Here is a 17,062-nt window from a genome sequence, read left to right on the forward strand (position 1 = left end):
CCACCTATTATTTTACGTATATTCTACAAGGCAGGTGTGGGATTCATGGCTCCATTGAGTGACCTAGTTCTTGTGTGTACCAAAATCTCTTTAAGCTAATGCCTCTTTTATGCAAGAATAATGATTTGTCCAATGTAAGCGTGCCTGTGTTCTGTATGTGTCAATTCATGTTGATGATTTTTTTATGTGACTTGATGCTTTTTGGTATGTGGTCACAAATCATCCTGTTCTCTTGCCCTGATTTAAGTCTATCCTCTAATACGGCCTCCTTTTTCTGAATGTCCACTCTCTTTTTTGATCTTTGAATTCTTTTTTTCTTGGTAGTGCTAGCAGCTAAACTATGGAACTCCTTGCCTTTGCGATTGCATTTAATTCCAAACTAGCCAGCTTTCAAGAAAAAATTTAAAACCATGCTTTTCTGAATAATCTTCAGGTCAACTATGAAAGTTAGCAGGTTCATTCAGTGCTGGGAAGTCCTAGTTTGGCAGCTATGAGCTCTATCAATCATAAACCAGTTTCTATTGATACCAGTTTTGGCACACCCAGTATACATTTCTACATGGGGCATACCTAAATTCTTGCTGGCTCATACCTGAATCTCAATGTACGCTCCACACATAATTGGTCAATGTAGGAAAGTGCCCCTTTTTGCATGGATGCCCCCAACATTCTGCATGATTTTTGATGCTTCTTCACTAAGTGCGCCCTGGGTTCCTGCTTATCAGGTACCCAGGGCCTCTGTTCTTTCCCTAAAACTGTACCTTTGCTCCCACATTGGCACGCCTCTGGCCTTCCTATAATTACCAAGTAAAAGGTGCCAGTGGCACCAAGGGCCTTGTAGCCATTGAAAGTCCTGAGGGCTGAAGAATATATCTTGCTACCATAGGAGACTCTTCCACTGACCCATGCACACTGCCAGTGCAGTCTAAGTGCCAGGGGAAGACCCTAAAACTACAAGTCGACATGGCACACATGTCTGTGTGCCATTTCCGTCATAACACTGCCTGTGGCATAGGTCAGTCATCCCTCTAGCAGACCTTACAGCCCTAAGGCAGGGTGCACTATACCACAGGTGAGGGTACAGTGGCACGAGGCCTAGGCCCAGGCCCCTACGGTACCTGTGCCATTCACAGATATTGTAAGTGCAGTGAAGGCATTTTAGACCATGGGGTGGCGTTTGGCACCCCGAACGCCACAGCTCCTTGATGGCTTTACTGAAGACTGAGAGGTTTGGTACCAAACTTCTCAGACCATAAAACCCACACTGATGCCAGTGTTGGATTTAATATAAAATGAATGCACTCAGGGGGCATTTTAGAGATGCCCCCTGATAAACAACCTAACTCTAGTGTGCTGACTGAGTGCTTGCTTGCCAGCTGCCACCCCAGACATGTTTCTGGATGCCTGGGTCGAGAGCCTCCTGCTCTTGGGGTACTGAAACAAAGCACCTCCTGGGCAGAGGTGCCAAGCATCCTCCACCAGGATGGACAGGGTCCATGACGGGGAAGCTGCAAAGGCTTGCCACCTATGTTAGCTGACCCTGCCTTTTGCTGCTCCCAGCAACTAACCCCCACTGGTTCTAATCCCCACTTTGGGAGGGAGAAACAGTGGAAAATCAACTAGGTATGAGGATAGGCGTGCCCACCTTTGCCAACTCCAGACCTCAGGTGATGGAGTCATAGTACAACTCACATCCCCGCCGTCTTGAAGATGGGGTGGCAGCCAACCAGAGAGAGGCTTGTGCCCCCTCCCACTGGAAGGTGGCATAATAGGAGGTGTATCCACCCCAAGGAAGGGACCCGTTGGTCCTGAGCTGTACCTGCCTGAAACTCCCCTAAATACTAAGACCCCGAACCTTGCATCCTCAGACAAGCAAGAAGGAGGACCACCAGAGGGCTGTGCTGAAGGAAGAAGAGGAGGACACCAACTTCCTTGTCCCCAGCGCTACCGGCCTCTCCCAACCTCGACCTGCACCAGCGGAATCCCGATGTGTCCATCAGCCCCTCAGAACCCGAGAACCTGCCCTGCGTTCCCTTCAAATACTCTGTCTCCCGTGAGAACCGGACTTGCTCAAGAACCAGACACTGGCTCCGGCCAAATCCGCAAGTCTGCACCACCCCCAATTTTGAAACAGGAATGTATACAGTATTATCTGAAGCTGGAGTGCTTTCACAGCTTTTTATTTTTTAAACAGTTTTTATTGCTATTAAGTACAGTTACAGCATCAGAGTCACTGGTATTTAAAGGGACAACATATAGCGGTTGACATGAAACAGTGGTATAGATTATGAACAGACCAGACTGTCATGCGTCCGACCGGACTCTCTTCCCCGTGATGTCTAAGGTTCCCCCAGTGTTCCCGCTACTGTGGTTTGTGTCTCGTCGTGGGTCAGTGTTTCTTCCTCCCCTGTGGGGATTCCATAGTATCGCATCCAGGGGCCCCCTATTTTGGTAAATTTCCTCTGGCATTCGTGAGCTTTATACGTCACCTTCTCAGCTGTCATGTACAGATCCATCCCCCCTCTCCAAAGTTGTAGTGTGGGTGGTTCCGGTGCCCCCACAGTGCCTCACGCCTAGATTTGCAAAAAGTAGCTTGGCTCTAGAGAGATCTACTTCTGTGGTTATTCCCAATACCACATATTTGGGGTCCAAAGATATTGTCTCCCCAGGATCTCACTAAGTTCTGTCGTTGGGGTATTCCAATACCTTTGGATAATAGGGCATTTCCACAGTTTGTGCAGATAAGTCCCCTTCTTCATCTTACAGCTACGGCATTCTGGAGTTTCTGCTCTCCCAATGTTGTATTGGCGAACTCTGTCATAATATTCTCTTGTGAGTATTTTTAGTTGTATTAAGCGGAGGCTTGAGTTGATGGCGATCTCTCTGGGATGCATCAGAGCCCTCTCCCTGTCAAGATCCTCCAGGGGTCCTAGTTCTGTTTCCCACTTTGCCCTTAGTCTTGTTACGGTGTCTGGCATGTTGTTAATAAGAGTTCTGTAATTCCATGAGACTGCCTTATCACCAATTTCCCCCATAAGAAGTAACCCTTCCAATGGTGCATACTCTGGTAAATCCTCCGTGTCAAACCACTGTGCTTTCAAAGCGTGTGCCATTTGGAGGTACTTGTAATATTGTTTTGTGTGCAGATCAAATTCCTTTTGTAGGGAGGTGAATGTGATAAGGCCCTTGCCCTCCTGTATATCCCCCATCTTTGAGATGCACAGCATACCCCATGACCTAAAGCTTCACAACTCAGCGCACTCCCTCACTTGCGATCCTACCCACAATGGGGTTTCCTGTGTTATTCGGTTGTTCCATCGCATCTGCATTTTTGCCCCTTCCTATGAGGCTACAGTCACCTGCGTCACCGGCAGCAGTTTCCTCACACCCTTGCCTTCATATAGGTAGTGTGTGTGTAGGACTGAATTGGGTGGGTTCCAGGGCATATGTGGGCTGGTTTCCTGGCAGGTATTCCCAATTATTGATTACAATCAGATGTGCCACCCAGTAGTAAGCTCTAATGTCTGGGAGGGGTCCCCCCATTGTATTGGCTTCGTTGTAGGGTGTTAGGTGCCACTCTAGGTGTGCCGCTGTTCCAAAGAAATGTTCAGAATGTCTCCTCTACCTTTGTAAAGACCTCTTCCGGAAGTGAGTGATATGTGTTTTGGAGGACACATAGTATTTTCGATAGCGTTATCATTTTATACATTGCTGCTTTCCTGTCAGTGGTAGTGTTTTACACCGTTCCTCGTCCTCATTAAACTCTGAGATGACCCTGTGGATATTACGATTAAGGCTCTCTACTTTCCTCGTGAAGACGTACAAGCCCAAATAGGTGATTCCTTCTTTTTCTATTTTAAGTTGTCTGGGACTATCGCTTGGGTCAAAGTTTGGGTGTACCGGTATGGGTTGGATGTTTCCCAATTTATTTTGTAGCCCGCGTATGCCCCATATGTCTCAAATACATTAAATATTCATGTGAGAGTTGATCCGGGGTTGGTTACATATAGTAGGACATCATCACCGTTAAAAGAGATTCTTTCGTCTTCCGCCCTCTGTGTCTCTTCTTGAAAGCCTGTGATCTCGAGTTTGCACAGATTATACATGCTAGGGGGCTCTAGTATCAGGGCAAATAGTAGCGGAGATAGGGGCACCCTTACCTTGTACCCCGTCTAATAGCGAAGTCCCTCGACAATGCCCCATTCACTCGCGCTCTGGCTACTGGGCTTTCATTTAATAAGTCTATCCACACCCGGAATTCAGGTCCGAAAGCTTATTTCTGGAGGGTTAGTTTCAGAAAGGGTCAATGTACTGTGTTGAGTGCTTTTTCTGCATGTAACGATAATATTAGATATGGGGGTCTTCTTTAGATTTTGTTGCTTCCAGCCAATTATGCAGGCGGTGCAGGTTTAATCTGGTCGACATTTTGGACATAAAGCCAGACTGATCATCGTGGACAAGAGGAGATAAAACGTTCTTCAATCTATGGGTCAGAATGAGGGCCAGAATTTTTATTTCCTTATTTAACAGTGAAATTAGCCGATATGAACTGCATTCTGTGGGTGGCTTGCCCGGTTTGTGGATTACCACAATCGTGGGTCTTCTAAGATCGTGTGGGAGGGTAGCTGTTTCTATTGCTTCCTGGAATAGACTTAACAGGTGCAGGCTCAACAGATCCGCATTCTGTTAATATAATTCCCCTGGTATGCCTTAGGGGCCTCGGGTTTTCCCAAGCTTCATGATACCTACGGCTGTTCTAATTTCGGCCAATGTGATCTCCTCCAATATCTGGATGGCAGCCTCATTTAAGGTAGGGGTGGAAATCTCAGTGAGATTGTTTTCTATTTGTAGGGCGCTTGCTAATGGGTGCAATTTCTAAAAGGCCTCGTAGTAGGCGGCAAATTTGTTCACTATGTCTGTAGGTGTGGTGCGGTATGGCCCCTCCCCGATTCTATGTGTGTTACCCAACGTGCCTCTGCTTCTTTTTTACTCCACCACACCAGCAACTTTCCAGCCTTATCGCCAGCGTCATTAAGTGGCCTGGGTGTGGCCTAGATTGCCGTCTGTGCTTCGCGATGTGCTAAGGCCTGATATTCCTCGCAGAGGATCATCATGGCTTGTAATTGTGAGGGGTCCTCGGGTGCCGTCATCTTACTTTCAATTTGGGGGAGACTTCCTTCTTTTTCCTCCATCTCCCTACTTTCCTGTCTTTTTTTTTGTATAAGCTATTATGCTCTGTGCCCTGTCACGGAGGACTATCTTGTAGGCCTCCCAGACTACGACCACTAATGATACGAAGCCTACATTTTCTTTGAAGTACAACAACGTATCTGTTCTAATCTCCTGTGCTACCCTAGTGTCTCTAAGTTTCCAAGCATTGAATTTCCATCCGGGTTCAGCTGCATGACTTTTCCTTCCTAGGTAAAGCCATACTGGGGAGTGGTCCAAAAGACCTCCGGCTAAATTCTCTGCTTTGTCTATTACTGCCACCTCGCCTGCCGGGGCCAAGACGTGCTCTATCCTTGAAGACTCTATGTGCTCCCGAGTAGCATGAGTAGGCCTGGGCCTGGGGGTGGTGTCGTCTCCAAAGGTCTGTCGGTCCCATTGTCGTGAGGAAACGTTTGAGCTGCGTGTCCCTGTGTGTGCCATTTGTGGGGGTGGTACGGTCCAGCCGGGGATCTACCACGTCATTAAAGTCTTCTCCCACTAAGTGAATGCAGGAGTCCGCCTCAAACAGAATTTCTATCAGTTTTGTTATTGTATATGTCTGTAGGGATGGGGGTGCGTAAACACTGATCAGCGTTAGATTGCTTTTGTCTCATGTCCCCATGAATGCTACGTGGGTTATGTTTCGATCTATCCAAGTTTGTTCTTCCATAAACGGAGGTGATTTCATAATCCGGATTGCCACTTTCATGCACCAGTGGCGAAGCCTGCTTGTGCCAATACTTTGTATGCCCTTCTACCTAGGAATCCACATTGCGTTCCTCTCAAGTGTGTCTCTTGGAGACAGATCACCTCAGGTTTCAGCCGTTTGAGGTAAGCAGCCACCAGGCCTCGCTTCACCTTACTTCCCAGTCCGTTAACTGTCCATGACAGGATGGAGTATTTACTGAGGTCATGTGACCCCCCCCTCCCTCTGCTCATCTAGGTATAGAGAGATGTTGTCTTGGGTGGTCCTTTCTTGCTCTGTCTGAGGTATGGACCCCATGTCTATGTTAATGTCTGCTGGTATCACTGTACTTTTTGTGTGTGCCCCAACTGCCCACCCACTTGTTTCCCCACGCACCGTCCCCTGTATGTCAATATGACAACTGTGTTGTGGATAGTTTAAAAGAAGTCTGTTGCCCACCCTACCCCGAATAACTAACCTATTATCCTTCCCTTATTGTGCCTGTTAAACTTGTGTATAGTCCGCAATAGGGAGGACTGTGAAACAATGAAACCAATAAACAAGAAAACAATTAAACTTTAACAAGAATGTGGTGTAGCAGTCTCTCACAAGCGCCAGTTTGTACCGATGAGGGCTCACCGTCTCCCATGTTTCCGCCGGGCTCCGCCCGCCACCAGTGTCAACAATTTTTCTCCTCTCCACCTTGTGCTCCTGTATCTTGTCCCGGACGTTTGCAGGGAGAGTGTTCCAGGTACACAATGGAAGTCAACAGGGGGTGTTCCAGTTCAGAGGCATTCGAAGAAACACTGACCGAGGCTCTCACTGGCTTCATCCTCCTGGCTCGGTCCTTGGGGGGGGGGGGGTCCCCTTTCACAAGTGTGTGCTCCACTTTCTGCTTAGTGTAGTCACAAGAAGGGCTGTGTAGATCCTAGAGATTACGTGGATTGTACAAAAACTCTAAAAGTGTGGGATGTTATAGGGTCTCATAGAGTCCTACCATTGGGCATCCATTTTGTTGGATGTAATGCCCTCACACACCCTTTCAGGTGTCATGCTTCATCATTTGGGCTTGCTCCTCGTTGGGTCGGCGGTGCAATACCCAACGGGCAACACCTCAAAAAGGGGCTCTTTGGTGGAGATTTTTTATCCAACTGCCGTATAGATGAAGTGCGGTGGAGGGCCAGGAATGCGTAAACGTGTGTAAGTGATTTAAAATATAAAGCTAGGAGTACCGGGAATGACTTTATTCTGGAGGTCCCCTGCTCTAAATAAAATAAAAGTAACTAGTACTCGCTGGGATGTTATGTTCCCAGGTGTCGAGTCACAAATTAGTGTGTGTTGTAGTTGGTCGACATGTTTCTAGCTGTGGTGCAATAGCTAGCGATTCTTCAGGACCTACAATTGAAAGTAACTGTTCTAGTCAACTGTCTACGTCAAGGAAAATTAGTATCAGATTTAGATAATATCAAAATAAAGGTGTGCGCAGAAAAATTAGTGTTTCTCCGCATGATACCCGTGTTGGGCTGCTTCTACCTAGAGTTGGAGAAAGGAGCAAAATCACAACAGGTACAAAAGTAAAAACACAATTAGTGGTCAAGTGCAATCTTTGTCATGCTAGAAAGTGCTACTAGCATGTGAGTAAAATACAATGTGATTCAGTGTGCGTGCAGATCCTTAGTGAGCAAAAGTGTAGGCATGCTCCTGTGGACAAATTGTTTAAGGTTAAAAGACTGTAAAACCTGTATATAGAACAAGCTGTTGGTTAAAGACAAATATGTTAATATTGCCAACTATGGCGCGTTCCTGACTCACCTACTTTGTTAAATTAGCAGGCAACAGATTTCTGACGGGTACAACAGCGGGGAATCCAATGTTTGGCTGTTGTAGGAGGAAACCATCAATTAGAGCTAATTTCAGTACGAGTCCAGTGACCCACAGAGTTACTAGCAGTCGTCACGGGGGTGGAGTATTAGCTGCATGGTGTGGTGCTTGGTGATCTTACTTATGCTGCGCTTTCTCAGTGCTAGGCCTACATCAGCTATGTGCCCCTTATGTCCATACTTATCACGTGGCTTTCATTTGTGTGCAATAGAAAGAAAGAAAGCGGGCGCTGCACCCGGTCAGTAGAGTGCTAAAGTAAACAATAGCTCTTTCAGAATGAACAGTCGGCAGTTTAACACCCTGGTTTAGCACCTCGGTAATCTACATTAGGTAGGAGGGTATGTATACTCAAAGGTTCGGTATTAGTGAGCATTAACACTCCATGGTTACGGGTAAAGCATAATAAAAGATGCCTGATGTTTCTCATCTTAATATCTCAACCCCCTCATGTGTAGCCATTCACAACATCAAGCACGGTGTTCCGCACTCGGCGTGATGCGTAATGGTCAGTGTTAGAGAGCATCTTCACTCCATGGTTACGGGTAAAGTATAGTGAAGGATGCCCAATGCTTCCACTCTCCATATCTCAACCTACTCATGTGTGGCTGTTCACAGAATCAAGCCCGGGGTTCCGCATTCGGCGTGATGCAAAAATAATAATACTGTCATAACTCAAACAAGCGGGGCATATGGTCGTAATACCCCCTCTTTAAATAAAGCCATAGCCTACGTGTGGGCCGCTAAACAATATAAATTAGTATGCCGCTTTGTATGAGGAGGGTGCGCTTTGTCTGGAGCGCGTCTACCCCCGTAACGGAGTGTCCAGCTAACTGGTCTAATTACTCGAAGAGCGGGACACAACATATTGCCAGTCACTTTCTTGTTTCTCCCGTGCTGTGGCCTCTAGCACCTACCCCTCGCCGCCGCCGGCTGTGCTTAAGAGGTGAAGTGCTCTTAGTCACGTGACCTCGTGACTAAGCGGTTAGGTGTTTGTCCGTACTGGATATCGGATGAATGAAGCGGCCATATTGGACTGGAGTTTAGGTTATGTGGGAACATTGTAGTTCCCAATCGGTAGAGGGTCCCGCGACCATTGTGGTTCGTGACTCCTCTGTCAGTAATTTAAATGTAGGCATGGTCGAAAAACCACGGTCGTACTTCATGTTAATTTATTGTGGAGCGCATCTTTCACCTGTGGGGTCGACCAGACCTAGACCTATTTGCGACAAAGACCAACATTAAATGCCAATTCTTCGCAAGCTGGCATCCCCACAAGGACTCTCAGGGGAATGCGTTTTCGATAGATTGGTCTCTGACATATGCGTACGCTTTTCCACCGATTCCACTAGTCCCCAAGGTCCTGCGAAAAATGAAAAGGGAACCGTGCCGACTGATTCTAATTGCTCCCAGATGGCTACTCCAGTATTGGTTTACAGAGCTCCTTCTTCTGTCGGAGTGCGAACCGATTCAGTTGAATCCAATCCCGAACTTACTCAGCATTCGAAACGGACAGGTTTACGATCCGGATCCAACATCATTGAGATTAGCGGCCTGGCACCTGAGTACCGTGAGTTCGCCCACCTAAACATCCCGGAAGACTGCAAAGAGTTTCTGGCCAAGGCAAGGGCGCCTGCTACCATGAAGACATACAGTCTTAAATATAAGCGTTTTTGCATCTGGTGTCGCTCAACCGGGGTTCACCCTTTTTCAGCAAAGCCGCAGGAGATTCTGCCTTTCTTCCTGCAATTAGCAAGATCAGGCCTGTCTCACGCAACCTTGAAGGTTTTTCTGGCTGCGATCTCAAGGTATCAACAGGATGGGACCAATTCCCTTTACTCTGCGAGGATTATACAACACTTCTTTAAAGGCCTCTTTAGAATGTTCACTCCAGTACGCCGTCCACCTTCTGCGTGGCATCTAAATGTGGTCCTGGCACAACTCATGCGTCACCCATTCGAACCCATGCACAAGGCAGACCTGAAATATCTCTCGTGGAAGGTATCACTGCTGCTGGCTTTAACATCCTCCAGGAGAGTCAGTGATATCCAGGCTTTCACTGTTCACCATCCTTTCCTGCAGTTTACAAGTGACTCTGTAATGCTCCGCACTAATCCGAAGTATATCCCTAAAGTACCTTCGGATTTTCACCTCAACGAACCTATAATTCTAAAGTCATTCTTTCCTAACCCGCAAACACCGGCGGAAAGAGCGTTGCATACGCTGGACGTTAAAAGGTGTCTTAAATTCTATCTGCAGAGAACATCCGCTTTGCGCAGGTCTGCCCAACTATTTATCACCTACGGTGCAATTCGTTGGGGGCAGGCAGTTTCTAAACAGACTATTGGGAGATGGAAATCTACTGCCATTGCCTTTTGCCATGCACAAGCAGGACGACCGTTGCAAGCAGCTCCTAGAGCGCATTCTACAAGAGCAATGTCATCCTCTACGGCCTTATTTGCCTGAGTTCCCCTTCAGCAGATCTGCAGGGCGGCTACTTGGGCCAGTCCCCATACATTTACCAGACATTATTGTCTGGAGGCAACCAGCGAGGCTGATACTTCTGTGGGTCGAGCAGTTCTACGGAATCTTTTCAACTAAGGTGAGCCTCTGTTTCCCACCTCCTTTTACTGCTGTCAGACTCTTCCTATGTTCTGTTTGTTACACATGCTTGCATGATTGCACTCTGCTATGCTTAAAAAGATATGTGTATTTTCAGTTGGCACTGTTATATGACTTATATGCTGACAAGCTTGACTACCATTGGCGTCTGCCTAGCACGGATATGTACTGCTAGCTACTCTGATTCAGGCATGTGAATCTATGAAAGACACCCCTAATACTGGAGAAGAACAATAGTTACTTACCTGTAATCTGTGGTTCTCCAGTATTGGTGTCTTTCATAGATTCACATGCAACCCGCCCTCCTCCCCTCAGAGGTTTTTAGGCTATATTGGTTTACCTTCACTCCTTGCGAGAAAATCTGAGAGCCTGAGCCTCTGGGGAGAACCTTCTGGTGGGTGCTGGCGCCTGATTGGCTGTAGTTTGGACTATACAAAATGACTAGGATAGTCATAGGTGTGGAAGTTTTTTCTACTGTAGCTTTGGCTACTTTAGTTCCTGGTTTGTTTTTATTGGTATTTACTATGTATTTATGGCATATTATTGCTTTTTATGTACCGTGGGACTCCTACTCCGACGACGGGGAATGATTCAGGCATGTGAATCTATGAAAGACACCAATACTGGAGAACCACAGATTACAGGTAAGTAACTATTGTTCATCCCAGCGAGTACTAGTTAGTTTTATTTTATTTAGAGCAGGGGACCACCAGAATAAAGTCATTCCCGGTACTCCTAGCTTTATTTTAAATCACTTACACACGTCTACGCATTCCTGGCCCCCCACCCTCACTTCATCTATACGACAGTTGGATAAAAGATCTCCGCCAAAGAGCCCCTCTTTGAGGTGTTGCCCGTTGGGTATTGCACCGCCGACCCAACGAGGAGCAAGCCCAAATGATGAAGCATGACACCTGAAAGGGTGTGTGAGGGCATTACATCCAACAAAATGGATGCCCAATGGTAGGACTCTATGAGACCCTACAACATCCCACACTTTTAGAGTTTTTGTACAATCCACGTAATCTCTAGGAACTATACAGCCCTTCTTATGACTACTCTACGGCTGAGGGCATCTGCTGTGTCTGGACCTACCACTCGCTATGAGTGGAAACCGCACTCTTATAAATAGTCCTCCCCTTTGTTGTTTAATATCCACTTTCTGCTTCCCAGAAGTGTCTCGATCGCCAGGTGCTCCCCCCAGGCTGGGGTGTAAGGCGTTGTCGCTTGGTCCAGTTCCGGAACCTCCTGAGCTTTCCCTCGGTCTGCCTTGATTTAGGTTTGATCCTTTGTCGCCAGGTCCCTGGGGCTTCCCCAGGTTGTGTCTCGTCTGGTCGTCGCGGTGGGTGTTCTTCTACCCATGTCCTGGCTTCTTCAGGGTCTGGAGGAAGAAGAAGGTCTTCTGGTTATATATGACTTTGAGCTTGGCTGGGAACAGAAGCATATATTGTATCCACATTGCTCTTAGTTTTGCTTTCACAGAGTCAAAAGGTGGGCCTTTGCTTCTGCACCTCTCTGGAGTAGTCCGGGAAGATCATGATTCTTGCCTGTGCGTGCCGGAGTTCCTTTGTTTTCCTTGCTTCCCACAGTATTAAGTCTCTGTCTTGGTAGTTTAGGAATCGGTCTATAAGTGGACATGGGGGCTCCCACCGGTATGTGCCTTCTCAATCACGAAACAGGATGAGTAATGGGCTGTAGGGAATGAGTCATAAAGCCAGTTCTTCAGGTACACCTCTATGCCTGGGCCCTCTGTCACTTCAGGGAATCCAACAAAAGCGTAAGTTGTTTCTCCTCGCCCGGTTTTCAGCATCATCTACTCTCCTGGCCATCTCTTTCAGGGTTGCATGCATGTCGAGAACTTCTTTTCACAGCGTGTTTGTCTTCCACCTCTGAGATCCTGCCTTCTGTTAAAGTTATCCTTTCTGAAACTTGTTGCAGGTCTTGTAGTAATGTTACCTGCGATCTCACCTAGTATATCCTCCCATCCAGGGCTTCTCTAGAGGCATTTATGGCTTACAGGAGCATCACGTTGTCCAGGATGGGGGGTTATGTACCACTCAGGTCAGCGCTGTCTCAACCGGTTTTGCGTATTTATCTAGTTTGCCTTGCCACTGCTGTTTGGGTTCCTTGTACTTGCCCATGTCTTTCATTGTTGCCCCTGGTACGTAGGACCATGTGTTCTTGGGAAACGGCGTGTTACTGGCCATCTTCACTCCTGAGCACCAGGGACAGGTTCCCCCTTGCCTTCCTGCAGATGTGGGTTGCTTCAGTACTTAATTGCCAGTCACTACTGCCTCATGATGCTCTCGCCAATGATCTCTTCCCTTCAGTCCCAGAGGTGTTGCCCGACTCACCTGGCTTGACTTGCTTGGCTTTTCTCCACCCACTTACCGCACCAGCGTCTTCAGGCCTGCTCTCTGGCCCCGTAGGATTCACAGGGATCGGACCGCTGTGAAATGAGAGGAGGGATCCGCCGCTCTCCTCACTTCCTCTGGTCACTTCAATCCGTAACCCTCCCGCGGGGGATGCCGTATGTCCGTGCCGACGCTGCAGCTCTGGTTGTTCAAGGGCTCTCCGCACTGTTGCCCGGCCTCACCAGCAGGTCTTCGCCCTTGGAACAGTGTTCCTCACCACTCTCCGTGAAGGAGCAGAGAGGCCGCACATCGTTTCCTGGCCTTTACTGCATCTACCGAGCGCGATGCCCGAGGAAAGCGCCTCTGGGGCCCGGCCGCTGCCACGCCCTCTAGTCAGGTAGGCGACCGGCTAGCCCAATGGGCGACCGGCCGCCTTTTACTTCCGGGGCAACGCGTGACGCGTATCCGGTGGGGGAGAGGGCGGAGACTGGGACCTATTTAGGTTCGGGGAGCTGTGCTCCCGGTCTCTTCGTCCTCTCCTGCACCGGACCAGGTGTGCCCCCCTATAGCTGCACCCTTGTTCGGTTTTTAACTCCCACCCACCCGTCCCTTAGTTCAGTAGTTGGGGGGGGGGGGCGAGTTGCGGTAAAGAGACCTTAGAACAGTGACATGGACTTGCAGAATAGACGGGAGTCCGCCTTGCATACTCCCTAAGCCAGCACTGAGGGAAGAGACGGTAAACTCTCCGCAGGGAGAATGTGGCCACCGGCTGGAGAGGCTAGGGCGACAGGTTACGAGCCTCCTGGGTTCCTAGTGGGCCCCGGAGATGGCGGACAAGGACCAGAGGGTTGGGGCCCACCACTCAAGGGCGCAGGTGGGTTGCGCCTTGCGTGGGAAGCTCAACTTGGGAGATGCGAGCCAGATGGCCCCTTAGTGCTGGAAGATAAGGATCTTGCAGAATGAGAACTTGGAATGTCAATGTTAAAATTGTGTCATTTATTGATCTAATAATGAATATGAAAATGTTTTGCCATGTTTATGAAATGTGGATATTAAACATGGCCGTTTTTACACCCACTCAATCTCCGTGGATGATTTAGCTGTGGGTTGTAGGTTTGTCTTGGCGGGCGGGGTGCACGCTGGGGGATCCGGGTCCTATGCCCTGGAGGGCTCGCAGCACACCTTGTTCTCGTCCCGTCCGTAGGCGGGTCTGTTTTGAGCCCGTCACAACATTTGGTCCTCTTGCCAGACAGTGAGTATGTTCTTGGGGCACAGTTTCCTGTTGGAAAGGTAGAGTTTAAACAGCATTAGGTGTTGGATTTTTCGTGGGCCGGTGGAGCCGGTGCTTATAGCTGCTAGTCGTCCATCTTCCTGGCCACACCCCGAGCCCTTTCACAATTAACACTTAGAACCACCAGCAAAGTAATGTACATAATTTAAATGCAGGGTCAGCCATGTATAGCTGACTTCCTCCTTGGCAAGAGATGTGTGGGACCATCCTCAGGCGTCCTCTTGCCAAAAAGGGTGCGGTGCACAAGGGAATTACTAAATCACAAAGCCAAAATCCATGCATTTATCACCAGGCTCAGTAGGGAAGGATCAAAGCAGTACATTATTACAAACTCGGGAAAATGGTTCCAACTATAGAAGGACAGAAGGATTTCATGAAATGTGTGTGATAACTGGTTGCACCACTGAGCAATTCAAAAAGGGCTTTTATCTTGGTCCAAGCAACCTGCAGTCTGTGACTATTACAGTTCTATTATAATTAGAAACGGTTCAGTTGGCCTTCTTGACTGGGGGAACAATGGCAGTACTGAACACCACACAAAACACACAGTATCATGAAGCCAAACCATAACTATCAGTGTATACGAACACCCCTTTAGAAAGTGACCCCACAAAATTAGGCGAACCAAATCAACCACACAACACCTCTTTAAAACCCAGTACTGTTCAACATTCACTTAACCATTACAGACTGTCACAAACCTGCTAAACAAGTCTACTTTGTACTCCATGCAAAAAGAATATTGAGAAGGGTTGATGCAAAAAAGATTAAGGAAAATGGAAATCCCTTGAGCAGGGAACCTAAAACAAGTTAAACCCTCAGAAAATGGCGCCAGGAACCAGAAAAGGGGCCTCTGGGGAAAATATAAAGGTGAACACTGAAACAGTGAGACTGGGGAACTAGAGACATGCAGTTAGATAGAATACCAAATGGACCCCGCCAGACCAAACAAAATTAGCAGAGAGAAATTAAAAGCGTGATTGCATCTCACCATGCAGTGATTACTCTAAGGAAACGAAAAGGATATCCAGATATTGTTCTAGCTTCATGTATGAAACTGGGCTTTTGTTGTAGTTGTACCCCACTTTTTGCCCCCTTTTTAGCTACTAGATGCTGATTTTCGACTCCGACAGTGCACTGATGCCTGCCAATCAGACCGCAGTGCCAGTCGTCCTTCCCTAAAACAAATTGAATTCCAATTGTTCTACAATTGACTAAGGACTTTAGCACCCCTGTAAGTCCCTAGTAAATGGGGCCCCAGGTATCTAGTGCCTGGGTGCTAGAGAGGATCCCTAAGGGCTTCAGCATAACTTATGCCACCCTAAGGCACCCACATACAAATTCCACACAGACTGCCATTGCATGCTGCATGACATGGTGCAAACCATGAGTGAAAACATGACTTGACACACTCCTGTGTCGTGCCAAAGTCACTGTATCTAATATATGTACATCGTCCCTAAGACTGGGTGCATTACATTTTATGTGACAACATATCTGCATGAGCAGATGTGCCCCTGTGATGTCTAGTTATATTCCTATATTTTGCAAGTAAGCAGGGTAGCCATCTGAAGGTATGTACTGGGCACTGGTCAACACGAGTTAACCAGCTACATAATGGATTCACTGAAACCTATGGTGTTTGGTAGCAAACACCTCATATTAATAATGCCACTCCGAGTCCAGCCTGCCACTATAGATTGGTTTCTGACCTCCTACCAGGACTATCGACGCAGCAACCGCCCAGGAAGAGGTAGGTAGCAGTGCTCCTGCAGGTCAAATCAGTCCTCCCTCCAAGTGTGGGGATGCCAGGACTGACCCAATCCAAACAGTACTAGTACTTGGAGTACTGGACCCCTTGCTGTAACCAAGGCTTGTTGTGTCTAGTCCGGACCCCAACGCCGAGAATAACCGACCTGTATGTCAAGGGACTTAAGGGACAGTGAGAGCCACTTTGTGAGTGACGCAGCTGTCCTGTTTGCCCCTCTTTAGCAGAAACCAAGACAGAGAGCCTCTGTCCGCTCCCACCCGGCGCCTCAAAACACCTCTGCACCCACGCCGCAGAGCCCAAGTTCAAGGGAAGTGAATGTGCCAACAGGTTCCCGAGACCCTCTAAGGCTAAGCCCACCCTTGGGTTTGTTTGCCAAGACTGGACTTCCAGTTGCCGCCTGCATCCTCTTAATACAGGCCCCCTCCAACCACGATAGACTCCACCACCGGACCAGCCACCAACAGCCACCACTGCAACCAAGCCCAACAGCCAGAGAAGTGGGGCAACGGTGTCCCTATGTGCCTGAGCATCTGGAGGGTCTTGCCTCCCTGTGGGTTCCCCTGGACTGGTCTCCCCAGTCCCAGCTTGCAGCCTCTTTTCGGACACCCGACGCAGTAACACACCTCTGCACCCAGACGCCCCAAAACCTCGCGGGTTGACCTGTTGATGTGGCCTTGGACCTTGCCCGTACTCGCAGTAGGTCCCGGAGTTCAGTCCTATAAGTCACTGTCAAGTGTCCGAATGCAGTACATGTTTTCCCCCCATAGGATAGCATTACTTCTCCCAAAAAGTGCACAGTCAACTTTTGAAAGCTGTTAAAATTCATTAGTTGAAAAGTACTTGACTGATTCCCATGATCTTGGTATCTAAATTCATATAAAAAAGTATGTTATTTTTATAAATTGGTGTTGGATTTCTTATTGAGAGTGTCATTTACTGCATTTGTGTGTGCAATAACTGCTTAGCACTACCCTCTGAAATGCCTAAATCCTCGCCCACATGACCAAACAAGAGATCATTTGGGGTGTAATTTGAGCCTCTGTAATTCCTTTGGGGTTTGTCTGGACTCTTTACAAAGTGTACCTCTTTTTGGTCCACTATATAAAGACCCTGCTTCCTACACTCCAGCCTCCCCTGAAGAACATCAACACCAAGGTAAATGTCAACATATGCCTCACTTTGTCATCAACACAACCACTCAACGGTGGTTCACCATGATGTGCAGGATAGGTTCCAAAAAAGAACTTTAGCTA

The 17,062-nt window shown here is 47.9% G+C and overlaps 1 protein-coding gene across 1 annotated transcript in view; it reads left to right on the forward strand.

Moving 5' to 3' along the window:
- E2F4 (E2F transcription factor 4) overlaps positions 1-17,062 on the forward strand; it is a 362,041-nt gene that overhangs the window by 221,708 nt on the left and 123,271 nt on the right. The window lies entirely within an intron of this gene.

Source organism: Lissotriton vulgaris, chromosome 12, assembly GCF_964263255.1.
Source record: "Lissotriton vulgaris chromosome 12, aLisVul1.2, whole genome shotgun sequence".
Lineage (NCBI taxonomy): Eukaryota > Metazoa > Chordata > Amphibia > Caudata > Salamandridae > Lissotriton > Lissotriton vulgaris.